The sequence below is a fragment of the Saccopteryx bilineata genome, chromosome 1, assembly GCF_036850765.1.
Source record: "Saccopteryx bilineata isolate mSacBil1 chromosome 1, mSacBil1_pri_phased_curated, whole genome shotgun sequence".
NCBI lineage: Eukaryota > Metazoa > Chordata > Mammalia > Chiroptera > Emballonuridae > Saccopteryx > Saccopteryx bilineata.
The window spans coordinates 70,492,305-70,517,731 of NC_089490.1; the positions used below are offsets into that span (position 1 = coordinate 70,492,305).

Genomic DNA, 25,427 nt, shown 5'->3' on the forward strand with positions numbered 1-25,427 from the left:
TGACAACACAGTGCCACAGTAGATGTATGTAGATGTGTGTGCGTATGTATGTGTGTATGTATGTACATGTATATTTACAGATAGATAGAAGAATACTCCAAATTCACAAAAAATGACTTCCTCTCTGGTTTGAAAATACAAGTGCAAAATATATTTTCCTTATACTTCTGGTTTTGTAGAATTTTTTTCATATTAAACCAATAGCGATCTTTACTATTCTGTCACATTTTCCTCGCCTGCTTCCTGTAAAAGTCCTTGAAGATGCAGGCTGCAGCCCATCTTCTTTGTAACCAACCAGGCCTACCACAAAGCTCCGCAGTAAAGTGATGCTTAAAATAGAATAACCATTGAGACAGCCTTTAACCATGGGAAAGAGAAGCAAACCACCCAGTTTGTGGATCCTCTCGACAACTGGGCCCAGCAAAGGCCCTGGACTCAAGCTTCTCAGGGCTCCCAGCAGAGCCCTTACATTACTCCCAGTCCCAGATCTCTGTAAACGCTCTAAAAGTTGACCTTAAAACCACTAAGCCCAGGTTGCAGGGAAAGGTCGAATAGCACCACTTTGAAACAACTGCTGCTCTAGGATTCCTCTGTTCCTTAAGGAGTAAACACTCAATTGGTTGCAGGTAAAGACCACAGAGGACTAATGCGATAACCCAAGTGTTCTAGCAATTTTGTAACTGACATAAGCAGAATGAAAACAGGTGAGAATCCAAAATACTGGCCTTACTCAGACTATCTAAGGTACAGAAATAGGAAGCATAGTATCCTGAAATCCAGTTAACATCCTGGCATACAGTATGCACTCAAAAAGCTACCGAATCACTAACAAAAATTCTGTTATCATATTCATAACCCAATAAGGAGCCTCCTTCTGCTCCTTATTTATGAAACCCTTAAAAAAAGAGTTCATTCTATAGCATTACCTTTATAATTCTTTACTGAAACATTTAGTGCATCTTGTTATTTTGGGGAAGAAAACTACAGATCTCAGCACAGTAATACACAGGGAACAGATGAAACTAGTCCCTTGTGGAATGTGACAATCGGGGCAGGTTTCTGTCCTCTATGCGCCAGAGAGTTGCTCTGGTCTGAATATTGGTGTCCCCTCAAAATTCATATGTTGAGAAGCCTGATATGACGGCAGCAGAGGTGGGACTTTGGGAAATGATTATGTCATGAGAGCGGAGCACTCGTGAATGGAATTAGAGCCCTTTTAAAGGAAGCATGAGGAAACTCCCTTGCCCCTTCCACTATGAGAATACAGTGACAAGTCTGAAGTCTGGAAGTGGGCCCCCACATGACCATGCTGGCATCTGGGCTCAGACTCCCAGCCTCCTGAACTGTGAAAAATAAATTTCTGTAGTTTATAAGTCAGCACCCCGTCAGTGGTGCTGTTACATAAATAAATAGAGAAACACAATTATGTTAAATCCAGAGTCTAGAAATTATGTGAACCCAGGCATCAGGTTCATAGAAACGAGGGAAATGTATGACTCTAAGATTAAAACCTGAGCAGTAATAAAAATTAAACAGTATAATAAAAGTCAAAGCATTATAATACTCTTACAGACTAAAAAAGGGAAATGAGAAAATGAGACCAGGGTTTAGAGAAGTCGGAAAAGTGCTTCGGATGCTTTTACAAGCCTCTCTCTGTCACACAGTCCACCTGCCCCCTGGGCCTCCCTAAATCGCCCGGACCTCAGCAGATTGCCCAAGTCTGACCCCACACAGCCCGCCCGGGTTCTGGCTCCTCCAACCACCGCTCAACTCATATCACACGCCACATTCTTGGGCATGAGACCTGCTTCCCACTGGCTGCCCCGAGAGGTTCCTTATCCCAATCCAAGAAGGAAGGAATCACAACACTCCACGGGGTGAATTTCGGCTGGGGACATGTTTGAGACAGAAAGAAAGGATGTCTCTTCCTTACAAACCTGACTGACCACCAGGCCTATGGAGAGTTCTTCACAGTCCATCTAGAAGACAACTCACCTGACAAAGTTGTGGCCAGATCAGTGACACACTACTTTGCATTTGCTTTTCCTTCCTCCCTACCTCACTTCCTTTCTTCCCTCACTCTTGCTGCCCACAGAGTACACTTCCCAACACAGCCTTCCAGATGTCAGCTTCGCCTCAAGCTATGGTTCCTAGGAAACCCCAGCTAATAAACACTGAAGCACTGAAAAAGAGACGCTAATCTAAAAAGGTATTACTACTACTACCCTTCTTCTGTAACCCTAACTGCAGTTAAAGACCTCGACATCTATCTACTGTAAACCAAACCCAGGAGGTCAAACACCATTTCTTACTGTCCTTCCACCAGCACAGCAAACCAGTCACTCTAGCCTGCGGATTTTACCTCCTAAGTAGTTCCTTAACTGTTTCCCTCCTCCTTACCCCTCTGAGACTCCTAACTATAGTAGTCTCTCTTCCCCAGTCTTGTCTTCCCCCTTTAAATCCACCCATCAAACTGTAGCCAGATGAATTATTTTAAATCACAATCCTAATCATATAAACACTTGGTGGACTCACATCAACTACAGCAATGGTGATCAATCTTTTTTCTCCTAAAACCTGAGGAATCCAACATACTCAACTGATAAAAATGCAGGGACCATAAGGTTATGGAAGGATGGTCACCAAAAATACATGTATCAGAATTTCTAAAGGAAATTCGGCTCTCCTAGATTATAATATATTCACCTATTTGTTTTGTTTTGTTTTTGACTAACACCCCTTCTCCCATCTGGTAAGGGCAAGGGTCACTAGGCCATGGAAATAGTCATGTGATTGCCAAGAACTCCATCTCCATACAGTGACCATTCTGCAAGTGAACCCATGACACCTGCTGGTCCCTCTACCTAGTGGGCCTTCCAGCCCTGGATGGATGGCTCAGATGGTTGGAGCATTGTCCCAAAGCAGAGGTTGCCGGTTTGATCCCAGGTCAGGGCACATACAGGGCAGTCCAATGTTCCTCTCTCTTTCTCTCTCTCTCTCTCTCTCCCTTTCTCTCTCTCTAAAATCAATAAATAAAAATTGATAAAAAAGGCTTTCCACATATCTGTCCTTCTGACACACTTACTTCCTTTAAGATATCACTCTCTCCAGGGATCCTTCTCATGCAGCAAGTTGAACAAAGCACCTTCGCTCTGTGTTTCAAGGGTACTTTAAGCACACCTCCAGGTTAGCATTGTATTACAGACATTATCTCCCCAGGGGCAAAACACTTGTTTAGTTTTTACTAAGTTTTTAACTAAGGCCAGGTGGTGAAGAAAGACTGATTTTTAAAAAGTAACCCAGGATTCCGCCTGACCAGGCAGTGGCACAGTGGATAGAGCGTCGGACTGGGATGCGGAAGACCCAGGTTCGAGACCCCGAGGTCGCCAGCTTGAGCATGGGCTCATCTGGTTTGAGCAAAGGCTCACCAGCTTGGACCCAAGGTCACCTGGCTTGAGCAAGGGCTTACTCGGTCTGCTGAAGGCCCGTGGTCAAGGCACATATGAGAAAGCAATCAATGAACAACTAAGGTGTTGCAACGAAAAACTGATGATTGATGCTTCTCATCTCTCCGTTCCTGTCTGTCTGTCCCTGTCTATCCCTCTCTCTGTCTCAGTAAAGAAAAAAAAAAAGTAACCTAGGATTCCTTTAGATTAAATACATTCTGTAAATATAACTACTTGCAGAGTAAAATACCCATCTCTGTGAATGCCTTTAATAAAGTAAGAGAATTGTCTCACGCTTTAAGATTTAGGGATAAATTTAAAGTTGGAGGAAAGAAAAGGTACCAAAAGAAGAACATTTCCTTTTTCTAATCAGCTACTTTTACTTCCCATTTCCCCAAAATACATTTCAAATACTGACTGCTCTTTAAGGATCTTTCAACCTAAATGACGAATATTTCAGGGCCTAGTTAACTCAATAAGACACGATTCAGACACTTTAAGTGTTATTAAGAAGACTGTAAAAACATGGAGAAATACAATGTAAAGTCTTTAAAAATGGGACAGAATATTGCATATGAAATATAAGTGCTTTACACACACACAGACACAGACACACAGGCTCAAGGGAAATAATCACCTCAATACTGAAGGTAATGTTAACGGCAGTAGAAATATGGGGGTTTTTCCCTTTCTTTCTACATTTTAATGTGTTTTTATTATTTTTACAATAAAAAAATTAACTTGAATCCTAAAAAATATTTTTAGTATACTTGAAAGGAAACATAAAGTCATACCTCATTAAAATTCTAATAATAGTAAAACCTCATTCTATTAGAATTATTCATTATTGCTGAGTGACCCAGGTAGCACTGACGTAAGTGAACAAACTTCACCACCTTTCTGACAGACATACCTGGACAAGTGCCATTCACTCCCCTAGCCGCTTCAGCTATGCTGTGATGTCAGTAAAGACACAGGTCAGACATGCAGGATGCAGGGCTCCATAACTGGTCTGCTACTGTACATCTTGACAGCTCCCAAAAGACTGCAGCAAGACAGGTTCTAAATGGTGTGCTCTTCTTAACGGGATGCACGGTTGTCCCTGGGCGTTACAGAACTGTATGTGAAGCCCACACTTAAAAACACATTTCCAGGAGGTTCCCGAAGCCTGTGCTTTGGCTCAAGCTGAGAGGAGCATGGGTATTCTGCTCCAGCCTCCATCAACGCAGAAGAGCTATTTCAACATCAGCTTTGAATGTTCCTTTTGCTTCAAGAGTCTTCAGCCTCCATTCTCACCCACCACTAGCACTGGGACTCCCTGCAGCACAGGCAGGCCGACACTCTCGGGACTTCTCTGTGGCACTGGCTATCTGTTCTTCTTACCTCCTTCTTTTCCTGTTTCTTTTATCTCCCATCATTCGCACTCATGCTCGGATTTGAATGAAAGAATCAGCCTTTAATACAAAGCCAGTTGCTGTCTTGTTCCTTGTGTTTGGAATGCCATATGAAAAAGTCGCAAATCTGCAGTATTATCTAGGAACCTGCTACTCGAAGGGTGGTCTGAGGACCAGAGGTATCTGCATCACTTGGGAGCTTGCTAAACGTGCAGAATACCAGGCTCCAGAGCTACTCCATCAGAATCTGCATTTTTAAAAGATCCTGAGGTGATTCCAAGGTACAGATCTAGGTGTCTGGTTCAGCTGTTTTCAGTTGCCAAATCTCTGTAGCTCTACTTACACCTTTAATGCTGTTCTAACCAGAGGAAAGTGGAGAGACCATGCCTGCCCTTCACCTTCCCAGTAAATCAGGAAGCACACTCATTACTCACTCACAGGCTAGAAGTGGGGATGGAGCCGTGAGGATGTGCACAATGTCTAGATCCGTGCTCTGGGAACGGGGCTTTCTCCCAGGGCTGCTGAGGTGTAAAGTGAGGTTAAATAAGCTAAACTCTGCACTGCTATAAACATATAATAATAGTTACCAATTCCTAAAGTGCTAGATGCTTTAATGTGTTTTCCAAATTCCATAAAAATTAAATTGCGTAGTATGCTATATCCTATATTTCAGAAGTGTTTAAGTATACAGTATAAATCAAATATTCAGAAATTGGAGAAATGTACAGGAAGCATCGTCAGAGAAAAAAATGCCTTCTCGCTTATTTTTTTTCCCTTGGCCTCACTGGTTCCTAGCTGAGTTATACCCCGAGAAAATACAAATAGCTTCTAATTAATGAATTGAGTCTTCACAAATTATCAAAAATTTATGAGTGGACATATTACATTCATTTTTAAAACCACTAATGCTGCATTTTGCTCCAATTTAAAAATATCCTCTCCAGTATTTAGAATAACATCTATATTTATACCAGAATCTCAACCAGACACCAAATCAAGTAACATGTACCTTTCAAGTCAACTTTTTATTTTGAGATAATTATAAATTTACATGAAGTTTTAAGAAATCATACAGAGATCCATTTACTGTTTCCCAGGTTGCTTGCACATATCACAAACAAGGTGTCGAAACGATCCAGTCAGCATCAAGGACAGTTCCAGCAGCACAAGCCTCTCCCGCTGCCTCTTCCCAGTCACAGCCCCGGGCCTCCACAGCCCCACGGTCATCCCTGACCACTGCCTCCAAGGACCTAGTCTCTGTGTCTGTAATGGTGTCACTTCAAGGATGTAAAATGAATGGAATCATTCAGCACGTCATTTTTGGGACTGATTTTTTTTCACTCAGCAGAATTGTCTGGAGAGTCATCCAGGTTGTTTCGTATGTCAATATTTTGCTCATATTTTGTGGTAGGTAATATTCCACCAATTTATAAGAGTTTGCTTAAACATCTACCCACTGAGGGATATGTGGTTGGCTCTAGTTCCTGTTAGGTCTATATTTCTAATATATAGCTCTACTATGAACATTCATATACAGGGTTTTGTGTGAATGGAAGTTTTCATTTCTCTAGCATAAATGCCCAAGAGTACAATTACTGGGTCATATGGTAGCTGCATGCTTAATGTTATAAGAAACTTCTCAGTTTTCCAGAGTGGCTGTACCATTACATATTTCCACCAGAAATGTGTATGTGATTCAGTTTTGCCACATTCTCACAAGCATTTAATGTTGTTACTTTTTTATTAGCCATGTTAGCAAATGTGTAGCAATATTTCATTACACTGTCTGCATTTCCCTAATGGCTAATGATATGAAGATAGTTTCTTTCTTTTGAAATTAAATTTAATGGGGCGACACTGATCAATAAGAGTACATAGGTTTCAGGTAAACATCTCTATAGCACTTGAACTGTTGATTGTGTTGTGTGCCCATCACCCAAAATCAAATCATTTTCCCTCTCCACACATTTGTCCCTCTTTACTCTTCTCCTCCCTTCCCCCGGGTAACCATTTCACTTTTATTTATGTCCGTGAGTCTCAGCTTTACATGCCCAACTATGTGCAAAGCCATACAGCTTTTTCTGATTTAGTTATTTCACTTAGTATAATATTCTCAAGGTCCTTTTCACAGGCTTATTTACCATCTGTATATCATCTTCAGAAAAATGTCTCTTTATATCTTTTGCCTATTTTTCTAATTGAATTGTTTTCTTCTTCTACTGCTTTGAGAATTCTTTATATACCTACATACTGTCTTGTTGGATATGTAGTTTGCTACTATTTTCTTGTAGCTTTATGATTAGCTATATCATCGTCCTCTTAACAGTCTTAGGCAAAGAAAAATTTTAATTTTGATATGGTCCATTTATCAGCTTTTCCTTTTATAGATGGCCCTTTTGGTAATAACTTAAAGAATATTTTCCTGGCCTTAGATCCTGAAGATTTCCTTCTACTTTTTTTGTTTCCTTTTAGGTTTATTGTTTTATACTTTATATCAAGTCCTTAGATCATTTGAGTTAATTTTTATATAACATAAGAGATTTAGGTAGAAGTTCACTTTTTTTTCCAGCCTCTTTATATTCTACTTCTCTAGCACCATTTATTGAAAAGCTCGCCTTTCATCCATTGAACTGCTTTTGCAGCTTTGTCAAAAATTGGTTGAGCGTATTTTGTGTATATATTTCTGGATCCTATTCTGTTCCATTTTTCCACAAATATCACACTATCTTGATAATGCAGCTCTGTAGCACTGGGTAGTGGGATTCTCCCCCACTTTATTTTTCAAGATTGTTTTAATTCATTCAAGGCCTGTGCTTTTCCATCTAGATTTTATTATAAGCTTGACTATATCTAAAAAAACAAATAAACACAGGAATAGGGAGATTTTTGACAAAAAAAGAGTTCCTGCTATACAGATGACTTTTCCCCATCCTTTTCAGCTAGGGAGATAAGGGAAGCAGGCTTTTTGTTAGGTGGTTGGTTGGTTGGTATGTGCCCAGACTGCAGCACTCTATGTTATCAGAGGCACATGGCTCCCAGGAACCTCATTGCTGTGCTGTTCCCCAGTCCCCGGCCCCAGGCAGCCTGCCTTCTTTCCAGTGTTCTTCTGCTGGTTCACAGTGTTCTGTCTAGGAGGAGGACTTGCAAAGAAGGTGGCCAATTACCCCATGATGGAAGCAGAAGTGCCAATGTGAATTTTTAATGTTATTTGTGGTGAAAAGAAAAGAATGAAGAAAATAATATCAAAAATATGCAGAAACAAACTTGCAGATACCTCCCACTATTTATAAAATGCTACCTTGTGGCCCTGGCCAGTTGGCTCAGTGGTAGCATGTCGGCCCAGCACATGGAAGCCCAGGGTTCAACTCCCGGTTAGGGCACACAGGAGAAGTGCCCTTCTGTTCCTCCATTCTTCCCTCTCTCCTTTCTCTCTATCTCTCTCTTCCCCTCCCACAGCCAAGGCTCCATGGGAGCAAAGTTGGCTTGGGCACTGAGGATGGCTCCATGGCCTCCGCCTCAGGCGCTAGAATGGCTCTGATTGCAGTGGAGCAATGCCCCAGAGGGGTCAAGCATCGCCCACTGGTGGGCATGCCGGGTGGATCCCAGTCGGGCACATGCAGGAGTCTGTCTGTCTGCCTCTCACCCCCACCTTCACACTTTGGAAAAATACAAAAAAAAATGCCACATAGTGGTTTTTAATGACACAGAGGGACATAACACAAACAAAAAACCTGTTTCCTCAGGTCCCATCCCGCCCACAGTGCACAATGAATATTTGCTAATTTATTTACTGATTCCCTCCTTTAAGAAACTTCTGAAATGTCCTAGGCTCTCTTTGTAAATGAACTCCATATCCCTGGACCACAAGAGAGAACCAAAATAAAGAGACAAGGGTTTAGCTCAAGAAAAGATGGGAGCTTTGCCCTGAAACTTTACATTGTATCTGTTATTAAAAAGAGTAACTTGGCCTGACCAGGCAGTGGCGCAGTGGATAGAGCGTCAGACTGGGATGCGGAGGACCCAGGTTAGATAACCTGAGGTTGCCAGCTTGAGCGTAGGCTCATCTGGTTTTAGCAAAGCTCACCAGTTGGACCCAAGGTTGCTGGCTCGAGTAAGGGGTTACTCGATCTGCTGAAGACACACAGTCAAGGCACATATGAGAAAGCAATCAATGAACAACTAAGGCGTCGCAACAAAAAACTGATGATTGATGCTTCTCATCTCTCTCCGTTCCTGTCTGTCTGTCCCTATCTATCCCTCTCTCTCTGTCTCTGTGAAAAAAAAAAAAGAGTAACTGGGTTCAAAACCCTGGGACTTGCCCGGTCAAGGCACATATGGGAGTTGATGCTTCCTGCTCCTCCACACACCTTCCTCTCTCCTCTCTGTAAAATGAATTAAGAAAATAAAATAAAAAGAGTAACTGAAGATAATAGGCAGTTTAGAAATAGAACCATACATATATTGTCACCAGATTTACAACAAAGGTGTCACTGCAGTTCAATGGAGGAAAGGAAGAATGTTTCAGTAAATGGTGCTGAATCAATTAAATATCCATAAGAAAAGAAATGAGCCTTGACTCCTAACTCACATGATATGTAAAAATTAAATTCTGATGGATAATATCAAAGATCTAGAAGGTAATGTTGGAGAGTAATACCAGGATCTTAGGTAAGAAAAAATGTATTATGTAGACCAGCAATAAGTAACCAGTGCACTGCAAGAGGCACACCGGGGTGCCACAAGAATTTTTAAAGCACGCAATACCCGACTGTTCAGCCAGGGGCAAGGACCTCTTTCCTCTTAGCTGGTCAAATTAAAAAAAATGACAGACACCCAGTGTGAAAGAATCAAAATTTTACCTATTTTTTGGTCTGATTGACAATAAAAATGTTTTTGATGTGCCGCAGAATTTTAGTAATTAGTTTATGTGTGCCATGAGATGAAAATGGTTGAAAATCACCAACCTAGACTCAAAAAATAAACTCAGGGAAAATATGGTTAAGTAGTATTTCATTAAAATTAACAACCTCTGATCATCAAATGTCATAACTAAGAGTAAAAAGACAATCCACAGAGAGAAGATAATTACAAAGGACTTTTATACTGACTTCACAGAGAACTTCTACAAGTCAGTAATAAAAAATAGACAAACCAGGGTTTTCCTTAAACGAGCAAAATATTTATAGACCTTTCATAAAACAGGCTGTATAAATATACAATTATCATATAAAAAAGTGATCAATATATATATATTTTTGAAATTAGAAAAATACAAGTTAAAACTACAATAAAATAACACTACACACCCATTAGACCAGCTAAAATTCAAGAGAAAATGACAATCCAGGTGCTGCTGAGGAATTAGAGCAGTTAGAACCCTTGTAATGTGCCAGTGGGAGTACTGCTCGGTGTATCCACTTCTGCTTGGATGTACTGCTAAAGCTGAACATACACAGAAGTGTGTGTGTGTGTGTGTGTATACACACACCATGTACAAAGAAGTTCCTAGGTAAAAGACCAAAAACAACTCCAATGTTCATTAAAAATGGAAGATTAAATAAGTTTGGTATATTCATCCTTCAAAAAATGTCCAATAATAACAACTACAACTACAGACAACAAAAATACTATGTTTAACAGAAGTAACCAGGCATAGCGTCCAGTTTCACTTCATATGAAGTTCCCAAGTAGGAAAAACTAACCCATGGCAATAAGGTCAGAATAGGGGCTTGCTTTGTTACAGAGTGGGGTAGGAATGAGAGGAGGCTCAGGAAAGGTTTCTGGAAACGGTAATGGTCTCTGACTTGTAATGGTTACCTGAGTGCAACTTAAAATTTTATTGAGGTAGACAATATTTGTGTACTTTCTTGTATAAGAATGTTGCACATCAGTAAGAAAGTTTATAAAAGGAGTATCTACATAAACTAAAAAGAAGAAAAATGGGGCCCTGGCCGGTTGGCTCAGCGGTAGAGCGTTGGCCTAGCGTGCAGAGGACCCGGGTTCGATTCCCGGCCAGGGCACATAGGAGAAGCGCCCATTTGCTTCTCCACCCCTCCGCCGCGCCTTCCTCTCTGTCTCTCTCTTCCCCTCCCGCAGCCAAGGCTCCATTGGAGCAAAGATGGCCCGGGCGCTGGGGATGGCTCTGTGGCCTCTGCCCCAGGCGCTAGAGTGGCTCTGGTCGCAACATGGCGACACCCAGGAGGGTCGCAACATGGTGACGCCCAGGATGGGCAGAGCATCGCCCCCTGGTGGGCAGAGCATCGCACCCTGGTGGGCGTGCCGGGTGGATCCCGGTCGGGCGCATGCGGGAGTCTGTCTGACTGTCTCTCCCTGTTTCCAGCTTCAGAAAAATGCAAAAAAAAAAAAAAAAAGAAGAAAAATGGGCAAAAGACACAGAGAGTTTACACAGGGAACATAAATGGCCCTCAAACATAAGCAGAGATGTTCAACTTTACTCTGAAAAAAAGAAAGGCAAATAAACTCAGAGATACTATTACTCACCTATTAGATGGCAAAAAATTTAACATCCTCGAGACTGATATCTGTTAGCCAACTCCATATATTACCTGTAGGAGTGCAAAATGACACAACCTGCTGAAGGGAAAGTTGGCAATATCTAACAAAACCTTATATGCATTTGACCCAGTAATCATAGTTCCAAAAATTTACCCTAAAGAAATACCTCCACAAATACAAAACAACTAGATTACTCATTGCAATATTGCTTATAATAGCAAAATACTGAAAATAACCTAACTGTTCATCTAAGGCAGTGGCCAGCAAACTGCAGCCCGCGAGCCACATGCGGCTCTTTGGCCCCTTGAGTGTGGCTCTTCCACAAAATACCACGTGAGGGCATTACCTGGATAAGGAATGTACCTACCTATGTAGTTTAAGTTTAAAACATTTGGCTCTCAAAAGAAATTTCAATCGTTGTACTGTTGATATTTGGCTATTGACTAATGAGTTTGCTGACCACAGAAAGGAAACAATAAATTTCACACAGTCGCACAACAGAATACTATGGAGCTGCCAAAAAGATTAATAATTTCAGTAAACTGATAGGGATTTCCAGACGTACTGTAAAGTGATAAAAGCAAAGTGCAAAATAGTGTATACAATAAGCTATCTTTGTAAAATAAAGAACAAACAAATATATTTAGGTATTTGCTTATTTCTGCAAAAAAAAAATAGATAAAAAAGGGGGAGTAGAGGTTCTTGAGATGGAAAAGAGACCAACGTTAGGAAGGCTACTCTGAGTATATTTTTACATAATTGTGACTTTTGAGCTATTTAAATATTTTACATATTCAAAACTTAATATTAAAGGGATAAGAACATAAATACTCAAAATTAAATACATATAAAAATAAATGAACCTAAACCTACATATCAAATTCATAACCACAATAAAGATCTCATCTTCTAAGCATGTTACTCTGATTGCATGCCTTTAAATTGACCCACATTCTAAAGACAAAAAAAAAAAATCTTGCAAAGGAACTCTGAACCCTGCTTAGTATATTTGTTGATGATACTGATATTGGGTAAAACTATTTTTGCATGCATCATAGCATAAAGCATAGATACATTTATATCCCCTCCCCACTAGCTCTATGCACTGAAGGGGTCTAGAAGCCGTAGTCAGATAAGATAAGCATCCAGGTCCTGATTTCTAAACATCATTAAAAAACCCAAAGCTCCTTAGAAAAATGGCTGGCTCTAGGTCTGGGACAGCAAAAGTATGAGATGAGGCTTAAGTACCTTATTGTACCAGAAAGCAAAGTGCTCCAAGACTAATGAGAACTTGACAACCTTTTACCTCTTTTACCTCTACAAGCATTTAGGAACTTTCCTTTACATTGAACGTTCTTTTTTTTTTTTTTCTTTTACAGAGACAGAGAGAGAGTCAGAGAGAGGGATAGATAGGAACAGACAGACAGGAATGGAGAGAGATGAGAAGCATCAATCATTAGTTTTTCATTGCGACACCTTAGTTGTTCATTGATTGCTTTCTCATATGTGCCTTGCTCGAGCCAGCGACCTTGGGTCCAAGCTGGTGAGCTTTTGCTCAAACCAGATGAACCGCGCTCAAGCTGGCGACCTCGGGGTCTGGAACCTGGGTCCTTCTTCATCCCAGTCCGACACTCTATTCACTGCGCCACTGCCTGGTCAGGCTACACAGAATGTTCTTAAATTTCCTAAGAATTGGTCTGAATTTCAAGTTGTCTTCATCTATTTTGCTGGGCTTTCAAACTCATCAGTCTGAAAATTTGGATTATTTCCCACAAAAGGGTCATCTATCTATTATTTATTTGATATTTTCAACTCTTCATTTACTTTGTTGTATGTTCTGGAATGCCAAGTATTTAAACATCAGACCAACTTGACTGAGCCTGTCTTTTTGTCCTTCTTTCAAGTTTCCTGCTTCCCTTTTGCACTGTGTTCTCAAAAATTACCTTAACGTCATCTTTCAATTTTTCCATTGAATTATTTTAATTTCAGCAAACACGTGCCTGATTTTCAAAAGCTTTTTCTTATTCTTTGATCGTTTCTATTTTACTACATCGTGTTATTCTCCAGATATCATTTTCCTAAAACTCCCCTGAAGTTTTCCTTTAAAACATTCTCTATTCCTTCATTAATCGGTTTCCTCCAGAGATATCTGTTCTGTTTGTTTTATCACTCTTTTGTGATATACTGTTTGTGTTTTGTCATATATCTTGGGGATACTTCTGAGTAAAGGACAGTGGCTTTTTCCTCTATGGCTGCCATCTGTTTTTGATTTTCTGATAGTCTCTCCTATGATAATGTAGGTGGCAGGGAGTTCTAGGTATGGAGATATTGGATTTGTCAAAAGACAGGCTTTACTTCAGAGTACGCAAGAGTGGGCCCTCAAATATCAAGAAGGTAAGGGCTGCATGTGGGCACATGCACTCTCCTCATCAGCTCCAATTATCCCCCAGACAATTTTCTTGATTTCTTGATAAAAGAGGTCTCTAGTTTTCAATCAAGGGGTAAAATGCCAGGCTGCTCTATTCTACAGGGTAGGGTTTCAGATAGAGGAAAACAGTACAAGTTTGGGCCTTAGCTTAACCATTCATTCCACCTTCTCCATACATTGCACTTAGACACCATTTTGAATTGTCCTTTAACTTTAAAATTCTATTACGGCCAATAGAAATCTGCAGAAAACAAGCTGTGTTGAACTTTCCAAAAATCCTCAGTCATAACAGGATTCTCAATGTTCATGCTGAGAAATTACTGAACTCTTTTTATTCTTTTTCTTTTAAAAAATTTCTGTAATATTTGAGAGGAAGAGAAAATCACTCTTCCATAAAAAGCGTATCGGTTCTCATTGTAGAGGCATGCAAACATTCTTGAGTCTCCCGTACAGGTTTGTTTTAGGTTTAAGATGCCTTCTAGTCTCACACTGATTTCTGAGCAGTAACTATGTTTTTTTTTTAACATAAGGGTCGGCCATTAAGGATGGCAACATATGAACATCTACATGAATCTACCAGATTAAATTCTTATTAAAACATAGCCTTATGTGAAGATTGGCACCACCCAAATTATAGAACATAACAAAAAAAATTATAAAAGTTCAACAAAGAAGAAGATATCTCTAATATTATTTATGGTAATTCAAAGCAAACGAAAAAATCAAAACATTTTATGCATAATGACATTCAATGGGACTCGGAAAATAATTTGTAGACTTGTTCAACCTCCAATATTATCTCTGAATCTTGTGTGTGCACGCGTGTGTGTGAACCAAAGGAGAAAATGTATGGTATTGTTGAGTTGAGTGTCATGCCTGTTCAGTGCTGCATGGAAGTAGTTTTTGCCCAAATCATGCCCCTTTCCCCTTTGGTCTCTTTCCTGACATTGAAGAACACAGCAACAAACCATTCTTGTGAGAATATTTCTTTCTCCACAGCAGTGATTCTCAAACTTTTTGCAGTCAGGGCACATTTAAAATCCTACAAAAATGGCCCTGGCCGGTTGGCTCAGTGGTAGAGCGTCAGCCTGCGTGCAGGAGACCTGGGTTCAATTCCTGGCCAGGGCACACAGGAGAAGCGCCCATCTGCTTCTCCACCCCTCCCCCTCTCCTTCCTCTCTGTCTCTCTCTTCCTCTCCCGCAGCCAAGGTTCCATTGGAGCAAAGTTGGCCCGAGTACTAAGGATGGCTCCATGGCCTCTGCCTCAGGCACTAGAATGGCTCTGGTTGCGACAGAGCAACACCCCAGATGAGCAGAGCATCACCCCCTGGTGGGCATGCCGGGTGGATCCCAGTCAGGCGCATGTGGGAATTTGTCTGACTGCCTCCCCGTTTCCAACTTCAGAAAAATACAAAAAAAAAAAAATCCTACAAATAATTGTAGGCGCACTATATACAAATTTCTGAAAAATGTTTTAATAATTAAGTCAAATATTAAAGAAAAATATAAAGTCCAAGCATGCTTTTATGGTAATTAAATGAAATAAATACAACAAAAATTAAATTTATTCTGACATTAAAAAAAATTGTTACTTTTTTTGAGTTATGCTTTTTATAATTCATATAAAAAGAGTTAAAAAAATTTTAAAAATGACAAAAAAGTTATCTTTTTATATATATATATAGATACATTCTTAGTAAATTTAGTAAATTTGGCAGGTCCCAGCGCAAATGTGTTAAGTTTTTTCATTCTTGTGTTTATGAGAAACATGAGCCTGATGTGTCCTAGCAATTTCTTCAATGTTTGGGCATACATTTAAAAGGCAAACTCTCATTTCTTTGTCAATACATTAGAAAATTCCTCTCTTTTTACTCTTAATTGTGTTGAGGGTAGAAAAATCCTAATTCACATAAATAGTATGTTGAAATGTTCAAAGTTTTTTTTAGATATTGTCACATATTCTTCTTTTATAGAAATCCAAAAAGCTTCAAGAGACAATTCCTTATGTTTAATCATCAATCCAAAACCCCCACCATACATATCATCTTAACTTTACACCAAACAAAGGATAGAAGAAACTTGCCTCCAGTCTTTCTGGGGAACATGGGGGGTAGTGTAAACAATCCAGCCTAACACACAGCTTAACAGCCTTTCACAACCTAATCAGGCAAGTGAGGTGGGGGGTTGGGAAGACTGTCAGCTTACAGCCAATTCCCAACACCTCTGTCCCCCCAAAATCCAAATTCTAAAAACCCTGTTGGTTTTTTGGTCCCCAACTGGCACATATTTCTCTGGAATACCATAGGGAGCACCTGGAAATCTTTTAGGGTGCACCAGTGCACCCTGGCGTACACTTTGAGAACCACTGCTCTACAGGTTCTCATAGAAATGAGCTAAAAGTATTTCTACCACTCTGATATTTCTACTGATCAAAAGCAGCCATGTGAATGTGCCAGTTTGAGTTGCCAGTTTTTACCTCACCAAACTTCTTTGTGCCTGTTTCTCTTAGCCACGAGCCTTCATTCATCATGCATTAATGTCACCTCTAGCTCCAGCTCTAATCATATAATCTTCATTAATGACAATAAGCAAGTAACATTGGCTTTGAATGTTTACTTCTAAACATCAAATACTAATACTAATACTAATCTAAGTGCTTACATATTAGCCAGACATTATTCTGGTACTTTACAAATATTAGCATTTGTAATAGCATTTGAAGATGGGCACCATAACTATCCTCATTTATAGATAAGAAAGTTGAGCTACAAAGAAACGAGATAATTTGCCCAAGGTCACACAGCTAATATATAGCAGAACTAGAATTTGCCCTAGCTGTGAATTATCATCTTAGAAAAAAAGACTTCCTCCATAATGAGAAAAAAAGATATGCAATCATAGCTACTATTTCTTAAATACCCACCGCATATCAGAACCTGACTTATATTATTGCTAATCCTGCTAAACCACCCCAAAGGCAGAAGTTATTTTCCCCATTTGAAGACAAATAAACCGAGGCTCAGATCATAACTCAGATGCCTCCAATCACAGCTGGTGGGGACCTAGAACTGGAACTGGAACCCAGGACAGCCTGACTGCAAAGTCTCCATTCTTTTCAAAATGTTGTGCTGCCGCCCTCATCACCTAAGGAAAGAAAAAGGGACTTTCACTTCATTTAATATAACAATCTGCAACATAAAAAACGCTGTCCCTAAATCTGGCCCACACCCCTGGTCTATAACCTTGAAGATTTTATTTTTAGACCAGCCTTCCCCCAAGGTTTCAGTCTTTTCTTCAGAACACCATTCCCTGAGGGCTAGAGGCAGCGTAAGTGCAGATTTTTTTATGCAGAGTTGATGAAATGACAAAAAAAAAAAAAAAAAAGTAAAGCAGTGACTAAAACAAGGACATTTCTGGGAGTAAAATTACACTTTCACAATTAAAAGAACAAAGTATGCCTAACGTGTTAAGGACAATTCCACTATCCCTCATCCTCAGACACTATTTTTATAATGTTCACTAAAAATTAAACTGTCTGTATAATTTCTAGAAATCCAAACAGCTGGTTAGAGTTGGATAAAAAATGCTTTAGATTTTTAAAGTTCTTATGTGCATGCTTTAGGACTCTGGTGTTCGTCTAAACATCTCTTACACTTAAAATCCCTCAAAATGCAACTGAGACGGCTACTATTGCACGTTATATGATATTTCCGGGAATAACATTAATTTAACTTCATATGAGAAAGGTAAGATATTCAATTCCCCTTTTTCTCAGAGATTTATCACATAGATACTTGCCCCCACAAACGTGATATACATAACCACCAAAAAAAAAATTGATACTAAAGTAATGATTTGGATAGATTTGAGAAAGATATTAGCTCAAAAATGGGATGCCTCTTAGATTTGAGGTCATGCTCTTCAATGAAATGATATAAAGCAATAACTAAAGAAATTTTTATAGTGATTAATCACTGAATATAGCATGCCATAGGAGACATCTTCATGAGCTTATTGCTCCCATCTCTGCATTAGTTTCTAATGCAATCTGCCTCATGCTAACATGAACTATACTGTGCACCAGATACCAAGAACGAAACCAAAGAAAAGGAGGTATAACCCTGGCCTTCAAAAGTTTTTAAGTTCGTTAAGGTAATAATCCTTTATCTTCAGATGCACAAGTTCTTATTTATCATTACAGCCAATATTACACAGTTCTTAAAAAATCAATGAAAAATAAGAAAGAAATATAGATAAATCGTAAAAAGAAGATGCCAGAGACCAATTATCATTTGAACTAGTATTCACTCTCACTAAAAGAAAATCACAATGTTATTTTTTGCCTTGCAAATTTTCAAAGGTTTAAAAAAGATGAAAATCATCCTAGCACTCCACTAATAGGCAACTTCACAGTAATTTAACAAGCTTTATCAACAGCCTTCAGAAACATTTCTAGGGAATTCCTTCACCAGGAAAAAAATAAAAATAAAAGACAAGTCTGTGGCAGACCAATGCTCCCACAAATAACAACAGAAAAAGCTGGATACTTCTTTTAAAATCCCTCTGTGAAGGCATTTAAGAGCTCCCAAAGCAATGAGAACCTGAGAGGCCACAATCTCAGAGACAAGGAAGTGTGGAAAAGTGAGGTAGCTCGGAGGCAGGAGCCAATTCTAAAATGCCAGCTCAAGTTTTCTCGAGGCAGCTGAGAAGCTGAAAGCCTGAGAAGTGGCAGCTGAAAGCTTCGAGTTGAGGAAGAAAGGCAGCTGGGAAGAGTTGAGGAAGAAAGGCAGCTGGGAAGAGTTGAGGAAGAAAGGCAGCTGGGAAGAGTTGAGGAAGAAAGGCAGCTGGGAAGAGTTGAGGAAGAAAGGCAGCTGGGAAGAGTTGAGGAAGAAAGGCAGCTGGGAGGCTGAGAAGCTGAGCAGAGTCTATCAGCCTCGGGGCTGGGGGCTGGAAGCTAGAGTTCAGGGTTCACCCGTGCAAGGGAGAAACAGCTTCGGAAGGACTTCACTCTTAAAATGGGCATGAACAGGAAACTGAGAGCCCTCATAACAACCAAACACTGGCCTCTAATTAGCTCAACTGTGAGTTTCCTAATCTTAATTAAGTTTCCAAATCAAGTTTATTTTTAAGACAAAAAAACATCAAAAGTATTAGCTATATAAAGGAAAGATTAATAAGTTGACCAAAAGGCATCATTATGAGAATGAAAAGGCAAGCCAAATGATAGAAACACTTGCAATTGCATAAATGACAACAGACTCATATCCTGAATAGATACAGACATATATTTAAATGCCAATAAATTATAAGAAAAACACAAAGGCAGTGAAAGATGAGCAAAGAAACTGAGCAAAATCTTCACAAACTGAAGATATCCAAATACACACACACGTGCACACGTGCACCAAAAAAGTGCAAAGGTGCTCTCCCTTATTACTCATCACAGCAAGACACAAATCCAACAGGAGGGCTAAAATGAAAAAGACAGAAAACAGTGCTGTCAGGATATGGTGCAAATGAAACTTTCATACATTTCTACTGGGAGTTGAAACTGGTAACTGTATGTAGAACAAAGAGTGACATGTATGGTACGTTTGTAGCTATGCCTGTTCTGTACAACCCAGCAACCCCGCTCCTGAATATACATTGAATAGAAACGCTCACACTTGTAACCAAAAGTCAAGTACAAGCATATTCTCCTAGCAGCGCCATTAAAAACAGCCAAATACCAAAAAATCAAAAATGTCCATCAATAGTAAAATTGATAAATAAATGTAATACATTCCTATGAGGAAATCCTAAACAGACATGAAAATGAACAAACTACTGCAACACACCACATAGATAAGTCTCACAAATATAATACTGAGCAAAGACACAGACACGAAAATGTATACATAATATTATTTCATTTATAAAATTCAAAAACCGGCAATATTAAACTAGAGTGTTAGTAATTATTGGTTACCTCTGGGGAAGAGTAGTAGTCATGATAGAAAAGGCTACTGGGGCCAGGACATGGAAACAACCGAAAAGCCCATCAATAGATGACTGGATAAAGAAGATATATACACTATGGAATACTACTCAGCCATAAGAAATGACATCGGATCATTTACAGCAAAATGGTGGGATCTTGATAACATTATACGAAGTGAAATAAGTAAATCAGAAAAAACCAGGAACTGCATTATTCCATACGTAGGTGGGACATAAAAGTGAGACTAAGAGACATTGATAAGAGTGTGGTGGTTATGGGGGGAGGGGGGAGAGGGAAACAGAAAGGGGGAGGGGGAGAGGCACAAAGAAAACAAGATAGAAGGTGACAGAGGACAATCTGACTTTGGGTGATGGGTATGCAACATAATTGAACGACAAGATAACCTGGACATGTTATCTTTGAATATATGTATCCTGATTTATTGATGTCACCCCATTAAAAAAATAAAATTATTTTTAAAAAATTTTAAAAAAAGAAAAAAAAGAAAAAGAAAAAGAAAATTAAAAAAAGAAAAGGCTACTGGGAGGTTCTGAGGGGCACCTGACACGCTGGTGATAGTCTCTTGCTCTGTGCAATAGTTACACCTGTTTTCACTTTTTTGTATTTCACTGACCTTTGCCCTTATGATCTGTACATCTTCCTCTCTGGTATAATATACTGCTCACAAAAATTAGGGGATCAGAGAATTTGCACATACTCCAGTACTTTTAGTCTTTTGTACAGTGCATTTTCACCAATGAAATAAAAGTTGGTTTTGCATCTCAGTGGAATAATCGAACAACTTTCTTTGATTTGTTGGCTTTCCTGATGTTCTTGTTTAATAAAAAGAAATCAAATGCTTATTTATCGCTTCATATTCATTTTGAAATATCGCCTAATTTTTGTGAGCCGTATACTTCAGAAAACCTTATTAAAAATAAATATATTACAAATATGTAAAATTTTTACTTCTCAAGACCCATCTTTAAGAAATATTTTTAAATATCTTTTAAAAGTTCAAGTGATGAAAATACTATACACGCCCTGGCCGGTTGGCTCAGCGGTAGAGCGTCGGCCTAGCGTGCGGAGGACCCGGGTTCGATTCCCGGCCAGGGCACACAGGAGAAGTGCCCATTTGCTTCTCCACCCCTCCACCGCGCTTTCCTCTCTGTCTCTCTCTTCCCCTCCCGCAGCCAAGGCTCCACTGGAGCAAAGATGGCCCGGGCGCTGGGGATGGCTCTGTGGCCTCTGCCTCAGGCGCTAGAGTGGCTCTGGTCGCAACATGGCGACGCCCAGGATGGGCAGAGCATCGCCCCCTGGTGGGCAGAGCGTCGCCCCTGGTGGGCGTGCCGGGTGGATCCCGGTCGGGCGCATGCGGGAGTTTGTCTGACTGTCTCTCCGTTTCCAGCTTCAGAAAAATGAGTTAAAAAAAAATACTATACACAAAATCTTCCAGACAATGAGTGAGGCAAAGGATTCATAGATCTGACACCAAAAGGAAAGTCTATAGAAGAAAAACCTGACAAAATGGACCTCATCAAAATTCTAAAGTTTTGTACTGCAGATGATCTAATTAAGAAAATTAAAAAGCCAAGCAACAAACTGAAAATATTTGCAAAACAATATATCAAAGACCTGTATCCAGAATAAGCAAAGAACACATAACTTAATAGTATTGAAACCAAATCATAAGGTAGACAAAGATATGAATAGGTATTTCAATAAAGATATGCAAATGTCTAATAAGCACATGAAAAGATGTTCACTGTCACTGTCATTAGGGAAATGCATATAAAAACCACAATGAAATATTGTACACCCACTAGAATAGCTATAATGAATCAGACAGAAAGTAACAAATGTTGGTGAGGATATGGAAAAATAGAAACTCATGTATTGCTGGCAAGACCAGTTTGGAAACTAGTTTGGAAAACAGTCTGTAAGTTTCTCAAATAGTTAAACATAAAATTCAGCCATTTCAGTCATAGGTGTCGACCCAAGAGTAATGAAAATGTATTCCACATAATGTATCCACATGAATATTCACAACAGTGTTATTCTTAAGAGCACAAAGCTGGAAACAATCTAAATGCCCATCAACTGGTAAATGGATATACACAATATACCTCTTCTATGAAATTCTGTTTGGCAATAAAAAGAAATAGAGTACAGATACATGCTATGTCATGAATGAGCCTCAAAAATATGGTTAGCAAAAAAAAAAAAAAAATCACAAAAACACACACATAATTCCACTCAGATGAAATGAAATGTTCAGAAAAGGCAATGGTATATAGACAGAAAATTAGTGGTTGCCTGGGACTAGGGCTAGAAGGGGGATTAACTATAAATATGCTTAGGGATCTTATGAAGGGAAGAAAATGTTACTATTAATAAATTGATTATGAGAATGGCTGCATTACTTAGTGAAATCACTTGAAATGGCTGAGTTTTACACTATATTAAATAGCTCTCAATAAAGCTGTTAAAAAATTTCATGTACATGATAGCAAGAATTTGGAACCAACTTTAAGGTTCACATTAAGGAAATATTGGATGAATTGTGTGATTTATATAATAGAATGTTTTATAGCCATTATAGATATTTTTGAAGAGTCATGTCACAAGAAAATACTATACGAGCATGTTGAGTGAAGAAAACAGACTACAGAGCTGAATATTCAGTATGCTTTGTCTATGTTTTTCAACTTTTTTTAAGGGATTGGGAGGAAACACATCAAAATAGTAAAAGATGTTTCTGACCAGTACAATTATTGGTGATATTTTTTCTTTTCTATATTTCCCAAATCTTGTAAATTGAGTAGTTTTTTTATATTCAAGAAAGTCTTCTTGAAGAACATTTTAATATATTATAAATCTATGTTATAGATTTATAACATAGATATAGCATATCTTTCCAATGATTATAAGACATAGACCTTTTTTAAAAAAAAAAATCTACTCACTGGAAGACATTAAAAAAGCAAAATAAATATTTTTCTGCCTACTTCATCATGCCTGTTGCCCATGGGTAGAACAGAACACAATAAATACTTAAAAATGTGGAAACTGGCGGTGGAAGGATGTACCTCATCCTTTAGGCAAGTGTTAATATTATTATTATGCAAGAAATATATTCTCATCAGCAAAGGGCATTAGAGACATGAATAGAATATAATTTTGCTATCCCCAAAAGTATAAATTTTAAATATGGTAATGTATCTATCTCATCACTACTTTTAAAAGTACCCAATATTTCCTCCAATTATGTACCTACTAATCTAAAAGACAGTACCTACCTTTTCATATTAATTTCTAGATCACCTTTCTGGTTCCCACAAACATCCCCTGGGATTCATTAAAATTTAAAAACAAAGCTTCATTTTTTTTCCCTGTAGTCATCAAGTTTTTTGTTTTTCTTTTTTTTTTTTACTTTTTAAATCCAGCTGCAGAGTCATCTGACTTTCTGGGTACAACCCAGCTCTCCGTCTCACTTTTGAGACCTGTTCCCGTTAGCAACTCTGTAACCCATCTGATCCCGGATGCCTAGCTCCAGGAGGATTAGACATTCAATTTTTCTTTATTAGTCATAAAGTTAGCACAATGAAAGTTTCCAAGGCCTTAAATAAGTTAATTTAATAAAATCTAAAGATTTCTACCAGCATGCTGGTGTTTTCTTCTAAAAATGCTGAAACTCTCTTCCCCATTGCCTGCAACCACAGGTAACTTTGGCATGTCCCATTTTTTTACTTTTTATTTATTGATTTCAGTGACAGAGGAAGAGAGAGATAGGCAGGGACACCGAGCTGCCCCTGCACATGCCCCTCTGTGCTTCCTGACGATGCTCCAACCAACCGAGCCATGCGGCCAGGGCTGGCGTGTCCTTTAAAGGAAATAAAAAGTCAGTCGGGACCACAGTACACTTTCCACTGAGCACGGCCATGCTCTTCCTCCAGACATCCACTGTGTCCACCTCAGCAGTGGTCAGGGCACCTGGTTGCTATTTACAAACTGTGTGCCATTGGACAAGTGACTCACTCACTCTCTTAGTTCCCCATCAGAAAAATGAAGGTGATCACAGTGTGCCTTAGTTCACGAAGCTGTCGTAAGGGTTAAATGAGATGGCAAATGTCAAGTCCTGACACACAATGCTCAGTCAACATGAGCCCGTGGTTCAGTGTAGCCAGAAAAGAAAACCATGTCCTTCACAACACCAGCACCCCAGTGACCCTGAGGATTCTACCCCATCACCCTGAAAATGACTGTTTTCTATATCCCACTCCAAACTGAACTGAAACCTGTTCCTCACTTCAAGATTCCACACTGTGATCTTGACATACATTAGTCTTCCTCTGACCGTCTCCACTCTAGCATCTGCTGCATTTCAGAAAAGTGACTTTCAATAGTCTCTTTTCAGAACAAGAGAGATGCAGCTTCTTTGTTCTTTCAGTTATTCAAACATGGCAGAAGTCTCCATATTCCTTCCACTACTCCCATGCCCAGTTTATTCCTATCTGTCCAGATGCACTGTACAATAGCTTACTAGTTTTTCATAGTAACGCCTTTCGCTGCTGACTGTGACTGCCCTGAAAGCTCCAGCCAACAAAGATGGATGGGACGTCAACAACGAGCCAGGTGCTATACCAGCTATTGGAGATTCAATGACATGCTACCTGTCTACTAAAAACAAATGGTGATGCATACGCTTACACCATGGTCTCCTCTTTCTTACTACACATTGGGGCAATGTCACTACCCAAGATGGTTCAAACATCATGTCTTGGCATAAAACAGTGTATAAAACTTTACCTCCCCACATCAACCAGATACATCTTTTATGGTTTAATAAAATTTTCATAGAATATGAAATTGAAAGACCTTAATGAAATTACCAGAGAACACAAATAACCTGCGAATACAAAAGCCGTATCTATATATTTATGGCTTTTTAAAGTATATACTGTATATATTTAAGATATATATATATATTTATATATATATGGGTGAAAAGGTGAAGAGATTAAGCCGGTGTTTCCCAACGTGGGGCCCATGCCCCACAGGGGGGCAATTCGATAGTTAAGGGGGGCAATTTGAAAATGGACTCAACACGACTTTAACTCTTTTGCCCCGGGCCATTTAAATACAATGCTAGATATCGGTGCCAAATTTAACAAAAAATGCAATTCTTAAATAATTGCGGTAAATAATTATTAAGTATAATTTCGTTTGACGAGACCAAAATATCAACTGGGTGATTGGCGTCAAGTAAACTTCGTCCTGGGTTCACCGCGGAGCGTGCAGTCCGCCACGGGGAACCCCGGACATTTTAAAAACTCGCTGAACAACGCAGTTATTCTCACCTAATTGGCCCATCGCAACTTCTGTAGTGTTTCACATCATTCAGTTGGTGTTAATTTGAAATGTCAGTCAAAACTGTTGTAAAAGCTCGTTGATTTAATAAATATACATATATATATTGTATAGATATAATTGGTAAGTATTTGATTTTATTTTTATCAATATTAAACTCTTTATTAAGTACTTCTTGCATCGGGGCTAGAAAGCACTAGTATTTTATAAATATTATTGGGGCTATAATAGTGCATGCACGACAATTTTAATTTTAGAAGCATAACTTTCCAGAACATTTTGTCAAGTGGAAA

The 25,427-nt window shown here is 39.1% G+C and overlaps 1 protein-coding gene across 2 annotated transcripts in view; it reads right to left on the reverse strand.

The window, feature by feature from the left end:
* The window catches only part of GPR63 (G protein-coupled receptor 63), a 62,473-nt gene that overhangs the window by 14,400 nt on the left and 22,646 nt on the right, over positions 1-25,427 (reverse strand). Inside the window, exon 1 of one of the 2 annotated variants that reach the window (XM_066254353.1) lies at positions 11,342-11,408. The exons of the other annotated variant lie outside the window; for it this stretch is intronic. The gene's annotated coding sequence lies outside the window, so the exon portion shown is untranslated. Of the gene's footprint in view, positions 1-11,341; positions 11,409-25,427 lie in introns of those variants that run through there. 2 annotated transcript variants of the gene reach the window in all.